The 14,268-nt window shown below is 41.5% G+C and overlaps 1 protein-coding gene and 1 long non-coding RNA gene across 10 annotated transcripts in view; one reads left to right on the forward strand and one right to left on the reverse strand.

The window, feature by feature from the left end:
* The window catches only part of SMG6 (SMG6 nonsense mediated mRNA decay factor), a 242,729-nt gene that overhangs the window by 168,815 nt on the left and 59,646 nt on the right, over positions 1–14,268 (reverse strand). The window lies entirely within an intron of this gene.
* On the forward strand, positions 10,788–12,172 carry LOC125755839 (uncharacterized). Its single transcript, XR_007413229.1, has 2 exons — positions 10,788–11,028; positions 11,742–12,172. It is a non-coding gene; the product is annotated as an uncharacterized LOC125755839 (long non-coding RNA).

Consider the following 14,268-nt stretch of genomic DNA (forward strand, 5'->3'; position numbering starts at 1 on the left):
TGATAGTGGGAGAGACTGAGCATGTTTGGGGGCAGGCGATATATGAGTACTCTCTATTCTTTCCAATCAATTTTGCTATTAACCTAAAACTTCTCTGAAAAAAAAAAAACAAAAAAAAAAACATGGGCAGCTCCGGTGGTTCAGCAGTTTAGCGCTGCCTTCAGTCCGGAGCCTGATCCTGGAGACGGGATCAAGTCCCATGTCGGCTCCCTGCATGGAGCCTGCTTCTCCCTCTGGCTGTGTCTCTGCCCCTCTCTCTCTTTTTCTGTGTCTCTCATGAATAAATACATAAAAATATTTAAAAAATAAAAATAAAAAATAAAAAAACAAAGTCTATTAAAAAAAAAAGATGGGTTTTCTTCTATCATTTATTCAATAAATAGATGAATGCCTACATTGTGCCAAAAACTATAAAACACTAAAAACACTTGAAGCCAACAAGAGGTGGTAGCTGGGCATTCTCAAACACTGCTGTTAAAGAGTGTAAGCTGGTACAACTTCTTAAGAAAGTAATCCAGCATAACATACCAAAAGCATTAGAAGGCTTCAAACCCTTTAACCCAAAAACTGAGCTTCTTTAAAAAAAATTTTTTTTAAGATTTTATTTATTTATTCAAGAGAGATACAGAGAGAGGGAGAGATATAGGCAGAGGGAGAAGCAGGCTCCCTGCAGGGTCCCAGGACCTTGGGATCATGACACGCGTCGAAGGCAGATGTTCAACCACTGAGCCATCCAGGTGTCCCAAAAAACTGAGCTTCTAAAAATACATTCTAATAAAAACAATGAAATGCAGACAAAGGTTTTATGTACAAATGTGTTAATTATAGCATTATTCCCAATAATGGGGAAGTGGGGAAAATGTCTGAAAACAGGGTAAGGATTAAGTGAATGCTAACATATTCATATGAGAAATTACTTAGCCATTAAACATGATTATAAAGAGTTTTATAACTGAATACCGCTAAGTGAAAACAGTAGAATCAAACATTTTATATCTAGTCTTCTTTCAACTGTGTTAAAAAAGAACTTGAATATTCATACATTCCTATAGGAATGAATGTCATTTCTGGGGAGCTGGTTTACAGGTGGTTTCTAGCCTTTTTCCTACTTGTTTTGGTACTCTCAACACAACCCAAAATGTTAAATCTTCTAAAAATATTATTTAGGGCTGCCCTGGTGGCTCAGCGGTTTAGCACTGCCTTCAGCCCAGGGCACAATCTTGGAGACCTGGGATCGAGTCCCGTGTCAGGTTTCCTGCATGGAGCCTGCTTCTCCTTCTGCCTATGTCTTTGCCTCTCTCTCTCTGTGTCTCTCATGAATAAATAAATAAAATCTTTAAAAAATAATAAAATAAAAACATTAGTTTACATAAAAAGGACAGAATTGCTCCAGTAAAGTGAGTAAAGATACGATAAGTGAATAAGTGAATAAAGGAGAAATAAAAGAGTAGTACGCACAGGAAGAAAACAGAGAATAAATGATGGAAGATTTAGAGGATGAAAAAGGACAGAACTTATACTGTTCTCCAAGAAATTTTGCTTTCCAGGGCCCCAAAAACATTGACTTCAGGATTAGCAGTAAATATAAAAACACATTTAATGTATTTTAATTCAATGTCAGGATACAAAATATGTATTTGGAAATTATATTTTCTGAAATGTCACCATAACAAAACACAAAGATAGACAGTGAGATTACAAGTGATGACCCCTGATAATAGATGTCCCTGGCCTTCCCATTCAATCTGCATTGCGTAGACTGATTTGTTGAACATTTTTATTGAGAACTTACAGCACACTAGGCACTGTTCTAGAAGCTCATAATCCATCAGTGAATAAAACAAGTCAAGGATCCCTAACAACAGGGAGTTTACATTCTTGCAGAACAAGAGTTGGAGAAATTGAGTAATAAACATATGCACAAAAAGTTACCTAGTATTTAGAATGCAAGTTATAAAAAAAAAATTGAGGGGATCCCTGGGTGGCGCAGCGGTTTGGCGCCTGCCTTTGGCCCAGGGCGCGATCCTGGAGACCTGGGATCTAATCCCACATCAGGCTCCTGGTGCATGGAGCCTGCTTCTCCCTCTGCCTATGTCTCTGCCTCTCTCTCTTTCTCTCCGTGACTATCATAAATAAATAAAAAATTAAAAAAAATTGAGCAGGATAGAGGTGATCAAGGAGTTCAGGGTGGGAGTGCAACAGTGTTAACAGAATAAGGGTAGTCCTCATGGCAGTATCATTTCAATAGACTTATCAGAGGTGAGGTTATTTGCCATGCAGATAAGCTGGAAGCAGAGTATTCCAAATAAAGAAAATTGCTAATGCAAAGTTTCAAAGGTGGGAGAATCCCTGGTTTATCAGAAGACCTGCAAGAAGGCTAGTGTGGCTGAAGCAGAGTAAGCAAGCCAGGGGAAGAACAGTAGTAGCAAATGAGGTCAGAGAGAGGTGATGTAGGAGGGCGGGAAGGAGGGGGAGTTCTCTTGTAAAGACCATGGCTTTTACTCTGACTGAAATGAGAAGCCAGTGGAGGACATGATCTGATGTTTTCAAAAGAATGACTGCAGGTATAGAGAGCTGTGTGTGTGTGTGTGTGTGTGTGTGTGTGTTTAGAGTAGGAAGACAGGGGAATCAAGAGAGACCACTTTGGAGTTTCAAGTCTTTCTGGGTTGTCTTTCTCTTTGTGTTTAAAAAGTTTACAGGGTATGCAGGCCATGTTTGCAAAGAGGATTTTCTCTTCTAATGTGGAATCCAGAACAATGTGTCAACGGCCTGCAATTGTGTCCTTAGCAGGCATCTCAAAATAATGATTACCAAACATTTCTTTCTGCTCATTGCCCTGACATGAGTTCTGGGCATCACCCTTTCTCAGGGGAGAGGTGAAAAGAGGTTATGCAGAACAAGCAGTGATAACAGAATGACGTCACAGGTGTGCCTCAAAGAAGCCCCCAGTGAGTTCAGCTCATAACCACTCTACAGTGATTTACTCTACCCTGCCAACGCCAGCTGGAGAAGGGATGAAGCAAGCTGACACAGCCAAGCCTTGGGCAGGCATTATAAGATCTTTCTCCCTCCAGTCTCTTGCCAGCCCCTCCCCTCTTCAACTGCTGATCCTTGCTTCAGAAGCCAAAGTGTGAACAGCACGTGTCTGGATTTCAGAAACCTGCCCAGCAGTTGGAAATTCCCTACAGTGTGTCAACTGCTGCATCTGCTGTTGGCACTTGGGGCAAGGGATCACACGGGCATTTTCTGAAATAAGCTTCAAGATGGGAGTCCAGTGTCTGAAGAGGGGCCTAAAGAAGCCAGAAAACTGCAATTACAGCAAATAAATTTCTAAATATGTGACAATCTGAGACACACAATTAAACCAAACAGCTCTAAGAACAGCAGAAGTCAAGAATGAAAGCACAGAGCACCCTGACTAATGGAAAGGATTTTATGGGCCAACAGGGCTTACCAGATATGTAATGTAATGTGGCTGAAACTAGAGAACACTCTTTCCAGATCTCCAGCTCAGACCCTCTTGGTAATACATGATTTCTGTCATTTCAGCTGCAAGCCTCCCTCTCCCCTCCCTTTCTTTACCTTTCTTCCCTACCCAATTAGCCTTCTAAGTAGGCTATACCTTCAACACTCTTGGAAAAAAATTAAAAATGTGAGCCTAGTAACACCATCAGTTGTAAAACTAGACTGTAAGAGCTAGAAAAACAGCTACTCTTTGAAAAGCAGCCTACACGCCCTTGGTACCCTGGATACGGGTGCCCCAGCCACAATGCTCAAGCAGGGCTCAAGAAACGCTCATGCCTGGCAGTATCTTCTTTTTTAAAGATTTTATTTATTCATGAGAGTCACACACAGAGAGAAGGAGAGACACAGGCAGAGGGAGAAGCAGGCTCCATGCAGAGAGCCCTATGTGGGACTCGATCCTAGATCCCAGGATCATACCCTAAGCCGAAGGCAGATGCTCAACCACTGAGCCACCCAGGCGTCCCACATGAGTTAGGAAATTAAAAAAGAATCTTCTGGTCAGAAGTAGAGTAAAGATGGGAAACTAGAGATGGAAATGGAATATAGCCAGGCTTTACCCTAAGAACATCTGCTACCTGCTGAACTCAAGCTTTGGATTCCAAGGCTTCATGGGCATAGCTAACCCTAAGAGAGTCCCCAAGATCTCTGCCCTTAAGCTGGATCCCACAGAGCTACATCCAAGTAGGAGAGTGAGTCAGAAAGAACCCTCAATTCCTTGAAAAGACAGCTGAAAAACTGACTATGTCAAACCTGGGCTGACTAGAAGAGAAAAAAATACTGCACTGAAAATATGGACCATACGAAAGCCCTCATAGGAGTACACAGCACGAATTCACATTACCTGCATGGTCTCTAAACCCTCAAGCAGATATTTTAATTTAGAGTGATTATTTTAGATTGTCCATCACCAGGTTGTGGGCAAAAGGAAGCCCAAGTCCTTTGCCCATTTTTATCCCAGATTTCTAAGAATTCTCACTAACAAAATTCCAAAGAAAATAAGATTACAGAAAAAGAAATTTTTTAATTGCACAGGAAACAAGGCACAGCAGAGATAAGAGATTAGCAGAAACTCACCTAAAAGGATCCCTTTTTTATAGTCTCTAAAATAACCATGTTTAATATATAAAATAATATATATATAATATATAAAAGACATGCTCACAAATATGTTCAGGGAATAGGAAACTACAAAAAACCCCAGCAGATTTGAAAAAAAAAAATATCTGGAAATAAAAACATATAATTGAAGTAAAAAACTTATTGGAGCTTATTTAGTACATTAGATATAGTTAAGGAAAGATTCAGTGAACTGCAAGTTATTTGGAATGCAGCGTGCACACACACAAGTCATAGAATGAAAAAGAGGTTTAAGAAATATTAAAGACAGAGGAAGGTCTAACCTTTGACTAAGCAGAGTCATTGAAGGAGAAGAGAAAACATGGTGAGATATAATATTTTTAAAAAGAAGCTAACAATTTTCCAAAACTGCTGAAATTAACTCATAGATACATGAAGCCCAACAAATCCCCAGCAGGAAAAAAAAGTAAATCCAAGTTTAGACAAATCATTAAACTATACAACATCAAAGAGTTTAAAATTAAATAAAAAAAAATTTTTAAGATCTGGAGAACACCCAGAGAGAATAGATTACTTTTGAAGAGTAACAATTTGACTGATGGTTGGCTTTCTTTTTTTTAAGGTTTTATTTATTTACTCATGAGAGACACAGAGAGGCAGAGACACAGGCAGAGGGAGAAGCAGTCTCCATGCAGGGATCCCAATGCAGGACTTGATGTGGGACTCGATCTCGGTACTCCAGGACCATGCTCTGAGCTGAAGGCAGATGCCCAACAGCTGAGCCACCACCCAGGCGTCCCTGTGGTTGGCTTTTAATCAGCAACAGTGAAACCTCAGAGACAATGAATTATCTTAAATGGGGACTGAACGAAAGTAACTGTTAACCTAGAATTCTATTACCAGTGAACATAGATCTTTTAGGAATAAGGAAATTAAAGCCTTTTCAGACAAATAAAAACTGAAAAAATCTGTCATCTAAAGAACTTCACTGGGAGTGTCTGGGTGGCTCATCTGACTCAGGTAGTGATCTCAGGGTCATGGAATCGAGCCCTGTCTCAAGGCTCCATATCAGTATGGACTTTGCTTCTCCCTTTCCCTCTGCCCCCCTCTTCAACCCCCCACCTTGTGCACTCATGTGGGTGCTGGCTCTCTCCCTTAAATAAACAAACAAACTTCGCTAAATACATTCCAAAGAATATACTTCCGGTAGAAAGAAAATGATCCCAGGTGGAGGGTCTGACATATAAAAAGGAATGAAAAGAAAGTAGTAAATATATGGGTAGGTCTAAAGAAACATTTACCAACAAAATAAACAACAACAATTTGTCCTATAGAGTTTAAAAGGAAAAAAAGAACGAAAATTCATGACAATAGCAGTATATAAACTGGGGAAACAATGAGAAGAGAATGAATAGAATTTAAGTATCCCATGGTCCCTGTATTATATAGGAGGAGTGAAAATGTTGAATAACTTGACTTTTGGCAAGGTAAGTGCACATGCTTTAATTCCCAGGGTAACCACTAATAAAAGCAAAGGAAACTAGTAGGGAAAGGGGGAGAAAGAATGGAAAAAGAAATCCAAAAGAAAGAAAAAAGGAAATGGAACAGGTAATGGGAAAGCACTGGGAAAAAATATCTACAAAACATGTATCTGATAAGGGGCTTATATCCAGAGAACTCAAAACTTCAAAATAAAGGCAAACAACTTGACTTTTCAAATGGGCAAAAGATTTAAACAGACACTCACCAAAGAAGATATATAAATGGCAAATAAGCACATGAAAAGTCACTCATCATCCTCAGTCATCAGGGAAACACAGAATGTATTAAAATCAAAACAAAATGGTACCACATATCTACCAAAATAGCTAAAGAAAAAAAAAACAAAAACAAAACAAAAAAACCCTGACAATACCAAATGTCAGCAAGGATGCAAAGAAACTGAACTCTTAGGCCCTGCTGCAAGGAATGTAAAATGATTCAACTACTTTAGAAAACAGCTTAGCAGTTTCTTATAAAGTTACACATATACTTAACATTTGACCCAGGACAACTACTCCTGGGTATTTACCCAAGAGATTAAAATACATTCTCACAAAAAGACTTTCACACAAGTGAAAAAGACTTCTCATACAAGTCTTTGTGGCAGCCTTATTCATAAGAGCCCTCAAAGAGAAACAACCAAAATGTTCATCAACAGGTAACTAGATAAACAAAACTGCAATCTATCCTTACAGTAGAATACTATTTCGTAATACAAAGGAATGAAATATCAATTCACATAAGCAACATGAATCTCAGACACTTTAGTCTGGGCAAAAGAAACCAGAAACGAAAGAGTGCATACTATATGATTCCATTTATACGAAACTCTAGAAAAGACATATCCCATTATAGTGACAGAAGGTGGATCAGTGGTTTACCTGGGACTAGGAATAGGAAAGGAGATCAAGTAAAATGCACACAAAGAAAACTATTTGGGATGATGGAACGCTCTGTATCTTGATTGTGATGATTAGTTACCCGGGTATATAAATTGGTCAAACTCACTGAAATGCACTCTTAAAATGGGTTCTTTTTATTGTGTATAAACTTTACTGTGATAAAACTGATATTTAAAAAATAGGATAGGGGCAGCCCAGGTGGCCCAGCAGTTTAGTGCTGCCTTCAGCCCAGGGTGTGATCCTGGGGACCCGGGACTGCGTCCCAGCATCGGGCTCCCTGCATGGAGCCTGCTTCTCCCTCTGCCTGTGTCTCTGCCTCTCTCTCCCTCTGTGTCTCTCATGAATGGATAAATAAAATCTTTAAAAAAATAAAAATAAAAAGTAGGATAGTATGTATAAATCAAAATACACCAATTATTACAGTAACTGTCAATGGATTGAGTACTCATAACAGCCCCAAAGAGAAAACAATTCAAATGTCCTTAAAATAAGAATGTGTAAACTGTGAAACATGAATAAAATGGAGTTATTATAGCAATGAAAATGAATAAACTACAATCACACACATAAGCATGGACAGAACTCACAAACATTACATGGAACAAAATAAGCCAGAGAGAAAAGAATGTAAATAATATGATTAAGCATGATTCCATTTATATGCAAACAAAACCAAACTACATTTTAAGAGTACATACTTAAAACAACACTATAAAGAAGAGTAAGGGAATGAACTCCACAGGTCAGGATGAGAATTACCCGTGAGAATGAGGGAGAACTACCAAAGGCAGGAGACACAACAGGGAGCTTCTGAGGCACTAACAACATTCTCCTTTTAACTCAGGTGGGCTTCCATGTGTATTCACATTATTACCCTTTCAAATGTTCTACATTCTCATCCTCTTTTCTGCATGAATGGTATATCTACTTTCCCAAGCCCAAAATAAGAATCACAGTCTCCTCTAAAAATGGCATGTAAAAAGGCTTTTTTTTAAAAGCAAGAAAGATATTTGAAAAGATCATGAAAATAAGAAATGATGTTCCGAAAAAGTCCTTTAAAAAAGAGCGAGAGCAAGAACGCCACTACATTTCCCAAAGCAAGACAAAGATGAACATTTCTTTTCCCAACTGGTTGTGAACAATGCTTTCCATTTTAAGAGGGAGGTTCCCTTTTACCCATGAGAATAGTAAATATGGAACCCCAACAAGTCTGATATCCCCAAACCATATCCTTCTGCCAGCTTATTACCTGTGGCCCCACAGGAGATTCAAGCCGCCTGGAAGAATTATGACTCCCCCCAACTCCCTCATCTCTACCTCTCTTCCTCTTCAGTCTCAAATCAGACTCAAGGATCACTTTTTGCATCCAAAAACAGCAGCTGCTCAGATTTTGGGGTGAAGGTGGGGGAAGAAGATGCTTGCATTAACTGTCTCAATTAAGTCCAGAGAAGTTTTTGTGTCTTCTGATACTTAAGATGTGGGTGTAATTTGCTAGCTGTGCAACTTTGCTTAATTAAACCTTTCCGGGGCACCTGGGTGGCTCAGTGGTTGAGTGTGTGCCTTTGGCTCAGGTCATGACCCTGAGGTGCTGGGATCAAGTTCCGCATTAGGCTCCCTGCGGGGAGCCTACTTCTCCCTCTGCCTATGTCTCTGCCTTTCAATCTGCGTCTCTCATGAATAAATAAAACCTTTAAAAAATAATTAAACCTTTCTGATACATTCCTTATCTATCTATCAAATAGCACAGAAAATATCTGTCCCACCTGACTCTGACAGCTGAAGGAAAAAATCAAATGAAAATACATATACAGCCACTATAAAAGGTCATCAGGTATTATCAGTGTTGTTTTGCTGTTATCATCTGTCACTACCTCTGAAAGCTACAATTCTTCCTCAGACCATTTAGTTGGTTAGGATACAAAGTACAACTTATGCCCTTTCACCCCATCCCCAGAACACACCCATTTCCACTGGGTATTCAGCATACAGTACCCATTTGGCCTAAGCCCCCTGTAAGCTACATGTAAAATTTTTCTCCTCAGGAAAAGCTTAAAGAGAACTCTGGAAAGGCAGTTATAAGAGCCCTGCTGCCAACATTCTTCCCAATATTGTCTTCTTTTCAGAAAAAGTCCTTCCTGGAGCAAAAGAAAATCAAATTGGGAAGCTATAAAATGGCAAGAGAGGAGATATCCGGCCCATATTAACTCCTGGGCAATGACGGGATACTGCACTTCAGAACTCCAAACCAAAGACCAAGGACACCAAACCACACTGTCACCTTGAGACAAACACAGAAACGATTTCTTCAACTGATATGGTAAGGGTTTAATTTTATTAATATGATATTCATTTCTTTCACTTTTCAGAACTCTCTTCCCCCAGCCTAAAGTAACAGATACATTCTGAAAACAAGGATCCTGGAAATCAGAGTCAGGAAAGATAGGCAGGTCCCCTGACATACTCGCTTCTTTAATTTTTTTCTTCTTTTCCAGGGAATTCTAAGGAAAGAAGTCTGTAGTAAGCAACCTGCTGAGAGTTATATCTCCCCAAGAGGGATAGAGGGCATAGCTGAAGGATGTGTCCTCTTCTGGCCTGCCTTCTCTGACCTTTGAATAAACTTCTCAAAAAATTTGTTGGCCAAGCTTGCTCTTTCTTTGCTAATTTACTCTAAACTGAGCAGTTCTGAAAATAAAGGTCAGGAAGTGCTGATTACCTGGAAAAATCTACCCATAGATCCTTTAGGAGAAAAAGCCCAAGGGCTTCTACTACTAGAGATAATGGAAGGAGGAATAGAGGACAGTTTATACAGCTAAACTCAGGCCTAACCCTTTATGAAAGGTGGATTTCCTGTACAACTGTTCTGACAAGCAGAGGATTAGGCACTTCATACATTCTGCTTTGGTAAGAGACCCAGAAGCAAATTTTCATAGAGAAACATTGCTGTACTCAAGGTCTGTAAGGTACTTGTAGCTGGAAAACAAAGGAACTCTGGTTGTGAATCAAACTTCTCACCTAGAGTCAACCATCATAAACAACAACAGCATGAAGGTGTGAGGTCTCCACCTCAAGCAACTCAACACCTGGGTTAACCACTGTCAGTTCCATGTAGACAGCTGTGATTCTTTACCTTCTGGAGACACACATGTGGCCTCCCTCTACCTCCTGCAATTCAGGATTACTAACGAACCATAAGAGAAAGCATAAATGGTAACAGAAGGAATGCCAGTCCAGGCCTACCTCAATCTCAGCCCCAAAATGCTTCCTAAAAGCAGGGAGCACCAATGGCACACACCAGAAGTATCTCTTGGGTGTTCTCTTGCTTCCACCAGGGCTTTTCTACAAGGCTGAAATGGAGGCCTAGTCTATGAACTGATAGAGGAGGAAAAGGAGTAGGAAAAAGAGGGGGCCAGGGCACAGAAAAGGGAAGTTATTCCTGTGGTGGCCAATGAATAACATCCAACGATTTATAGGAAGTATAATCCAATAATACAGTAAAATAAAACAGTGTGTGCCTGAGATGGTTTTGATTCTAGGAATTATAAAACATATTTTTTAAAAAGAGAGAGAGGAAGAGGGAGAGAGAAAAAGGGGAGGGGGGGGTGGGGTGGCGGGGTGGCCAGATTGGAGCAAATTGGGCACAGATGGGGGATGCAATGGGTTTCAGTGATGCCCTACCACAAACGTTGCTTCAATTATTCCTCTTTAAGAAACTAGAGTTTATTTCCTTAAATTACAGAATTTTTGAAAAATTAAAATTCTTGGAGTATCTGTGGTTTAGACCAACAGTTCACCCTCCAGCATCATGTCAGCCAATCAGATGGCCACTGAAGTGTTAAATACTGAGGCACGTGGAGAAGGCCCCATTTCTCCCTTCAGGCTCTGGAATGTTGTAGAGAGATTACCAATTGTGACATCACTCTGGGAACCACCTATCTCACCACCATCCATCACTCTCCAAAGGACAATTTTGGATACGGGCCAGGTAAGGAACACACTGTTCAGTGAGAGCTGGCTTGTCCAGAACTGTGGCCTTCTTCATCCATGCATTCAATACAGACTTACTGAGTGCCTAGTAAATACTGGGCACTTTGCTAAGAGCCCCCAAACATCTCTCAATTATCTGTCTCCAACCACTTCAGTGCAGGATTCCAAACTCTAGAGTTCCACTAAAGTAGAATTTTTGCAAAGGGCCCATATGGGAGGAGGAGATAGAGGTTTCCCCCACCAATGGCCCTCAAAACCCATGAATTTTGAGATCACTGCTGAGACCTGAAAGTTTAGTTGGTTAAATGATGTAGCAGAACTCAATTTATTTTCCCCTGTGTTCTGGGGGGGCAAATCTGACCTCATATCTTCTGCCTCCCTGAGCTCCAGGTAGAACTATAACCTGGGAAAGGGGAAAAGATGCCTTTTACCTGTCACTAGCTAAGTATTTTTCCTCCATTTTTACTTGTGCAGTGTCCAATGCTTTTAAATAGTTCTATGTCTCTCTTGACCACGAGGAAAGCACATTTAGAAAGTAATCACATTATAGTGTTAGTAGCATTTCTACCCCTGAACTATTGATATTTTGAAAAAAGGACAATTATACAAAGGCTGGCACTGAACACACACAAAAATGAATCAAAGGCATCAACAAATAACATACTTTTTTAGTAAGGATGTCCCTGTTGCTCTTCAAATCATACTCCTTAGGTACCACATCTACAAGGAAGGCCCAGGCACAGACTGAAAGGATCCCGACTGTCTTGGGGACCACAGATCACCTCTGCTTCAAGCTGGAATATTCCTTCTCCGCAGAGTCCAGGAACTGACATATGCAAACACCCACCCAGTAGGACATGTCCAAGAAAGAATGGAAAGAAAAATGATGGTCCAGATGTTCTGTAACTCGCAGTGACTGCCAAATCACCAAGACCCCAAGCACCTGGGAGGGCCAGGCAACATCAGGCCCTTGCTTCCTGGTTTCAGACAGCCAGGGTTCTGTGGCTGGGTGGCGACTCTGACAGCAAGCAGACTGGCCTGGAGAGAAGCCTTCAGAAGGGCACCAGCTGACAGGACTTGGGGGCTGAACACTGAGGGCTGATTTATCACTTCCTTACTCATAAAAATGTGATTCAAACTGCTGCTGATTAGTGAAGGATTTAAATCTTTACCCTCTCCCCAACCCCCTTCCCTCTCCACCCCCGGCACAGATGCTGCTACTCAGCCACAACACCCCCTTCTTGCCACTGTCCGTGCAAGCACAGCACAGGGGCCCAGAGAAGATGACTCATGTGCTGGGAAATGGAAAAGTGCATCTTCCCACCAACCAGCCCCGCTGAGTGCTCTGCTCACCCCTCTCCCCATGGCAGCCCACACAGTGGGGTCTGGACAGCCGCCTCAACTGCACACCGGGTACTTGGCAGCACATCCGAAGAGCTCTCTGTCCTACTAGAGTGTTATATCCTATGGCCCAGGCTGTTTTTCCCTAAAACATTCTTGGAGCTTCTGACCATCTCAGCTCGTGCTTCCCTGGGCTCCAGGTGCCTCATGTAGGTGACCATCAGGACAGGGCCAGAAATGAGTAGTCTCAAGCACAGGCTTTGACATATCGTTCTAAGCTAGCAGGTCCTCATTATGACCAACCATGGATAGAAAAGAGTCCTAAAAAAAAAACCTTGGCCTCAAACGGTAGAACCACCTTTTTTCTTCTTTCTCTGTTCTCACCATCTCACCTTCCTTTTACCCATATTTTCTTAACCTTTACTTAACAGCAGCTATAAGAAAAGGATTCACTGGTGGCCTATCAAAAGGCCAAGGTATTCCTTTTCATGGAGCAGAAGCTGCTGACAACAGATGCTTCACAGGCAAGAGCTGCAGGTCCTTTACACTCACACCTCCTGAGACTACAGGTCACTTGAGGATGGAATGATATTGTGGCAGGGGCTACAGTTCTGTGACAGGCAACTCACTTTTTAATTGTTTCCTGCTGTTACAGGGAGGCAGGCAAATAAATAGGAGGGCACCACAGGAGGCCCCATCTTCTGACCAGTGAGCTTCCCACTTAGGAGAACCAGCAGAGTAATGATGAACGAATCAATCTCCCTCCCCTTTGGACTTCATAGCTCACCATGACAGCACTTCACAAACTTTATTTCCTCCTTCCTGGAAACCACTACTGCCCCTCAAGATTGCATGCTTCCTCACAGGTATTCTCAGGAATAATTAGCCAAGCTCAAAAAGGCACCTAAGTCTCTGCATCTAGACTTCTGCTGGGAATTCTAAACGCTGTAGCAGGCAGCACAAGAGGAGAGTATCCTCTAAGATTCACATATGATTGAAAACCCAGGCAGACTAGCAGAGGACTTACAGAAAGAGTCCCAGGAGGAGCTAAATTTCAAGGGAAAGTGTGGCACATACACTCATCAGAGGAGAAATCCTCCACCTTCAACACCAGTAAACTGAGGCATAACCCCCAAGTACAAATGGGAAGGGAAATAAATCAACTTCAGAGTGAGAAAAGATGCAACAAGAGAACTAGCGACAGAAAGGCCAGGTCTGTTTTACAATAGAATCTGCAGAGGATAATTTCCACTTCTTGGCATTTCAGATAACAACCTTCCAGTCCTGAGACCAAACACTCTCTGTCAATGCTCTGAAACAATTCTTTGGCAGTGTGGGCCAAATAAACACACAAAACAATGTCACCCTCATGCTACATATTTCTGTCAAGTCAAACCACATCATCCTTACCTAAGGGGGGTGGAGGGGAGGGAAGTGATCCTGGTAACATCCTTCAACAGTGACCTGGTCATCAGAACATTTAAAAATCCTGACAGTCAGCCCCTCCCTCCACCCCCCCCCCCATGTCAAAAAAACCCAGTGTTCAGAAAAGCATGTCAAATGGACACCAGTATAATAGCCAAATTCTAGGCCTGGTGATTTTTGTGCTTCCAGTCTGAGTCACCAAAGCTCATCAATTCACTGTTCATACTCCCTGGCAGGCTCCCACAAGGGATAGCCCATAGGGAACTAGACTTTTCCATACTGAACAAACAGGGTACATGAGTCCAGAAACAGCTATTCCCAATCCCTGCCAAGCGTATGGTCTCTGCAATGAAACATTTCAGCAATGCTTCTCCCCTGGGAGAGGCTCTGGGTCTGTAGCCTCCAAGAGGCCTTGCTGCTGGCTTTAGCATGGCCAGATGTGCAACAGCATCTCTGGGTTGCATATTAAGCT

This window comes from Canis lupus, chromosome 9, assembly GCF_003254725.2.
Source record: "Canis lupus dingo isolate Sandy chromosome 9, ASM325472v2, whole genome shotgun sequence".
Lineage (NCBI taxonomy): Eukaryota > Metazoa > Chordata > Mammalia > Carnivora > Canidae > Canis > Canis lupus.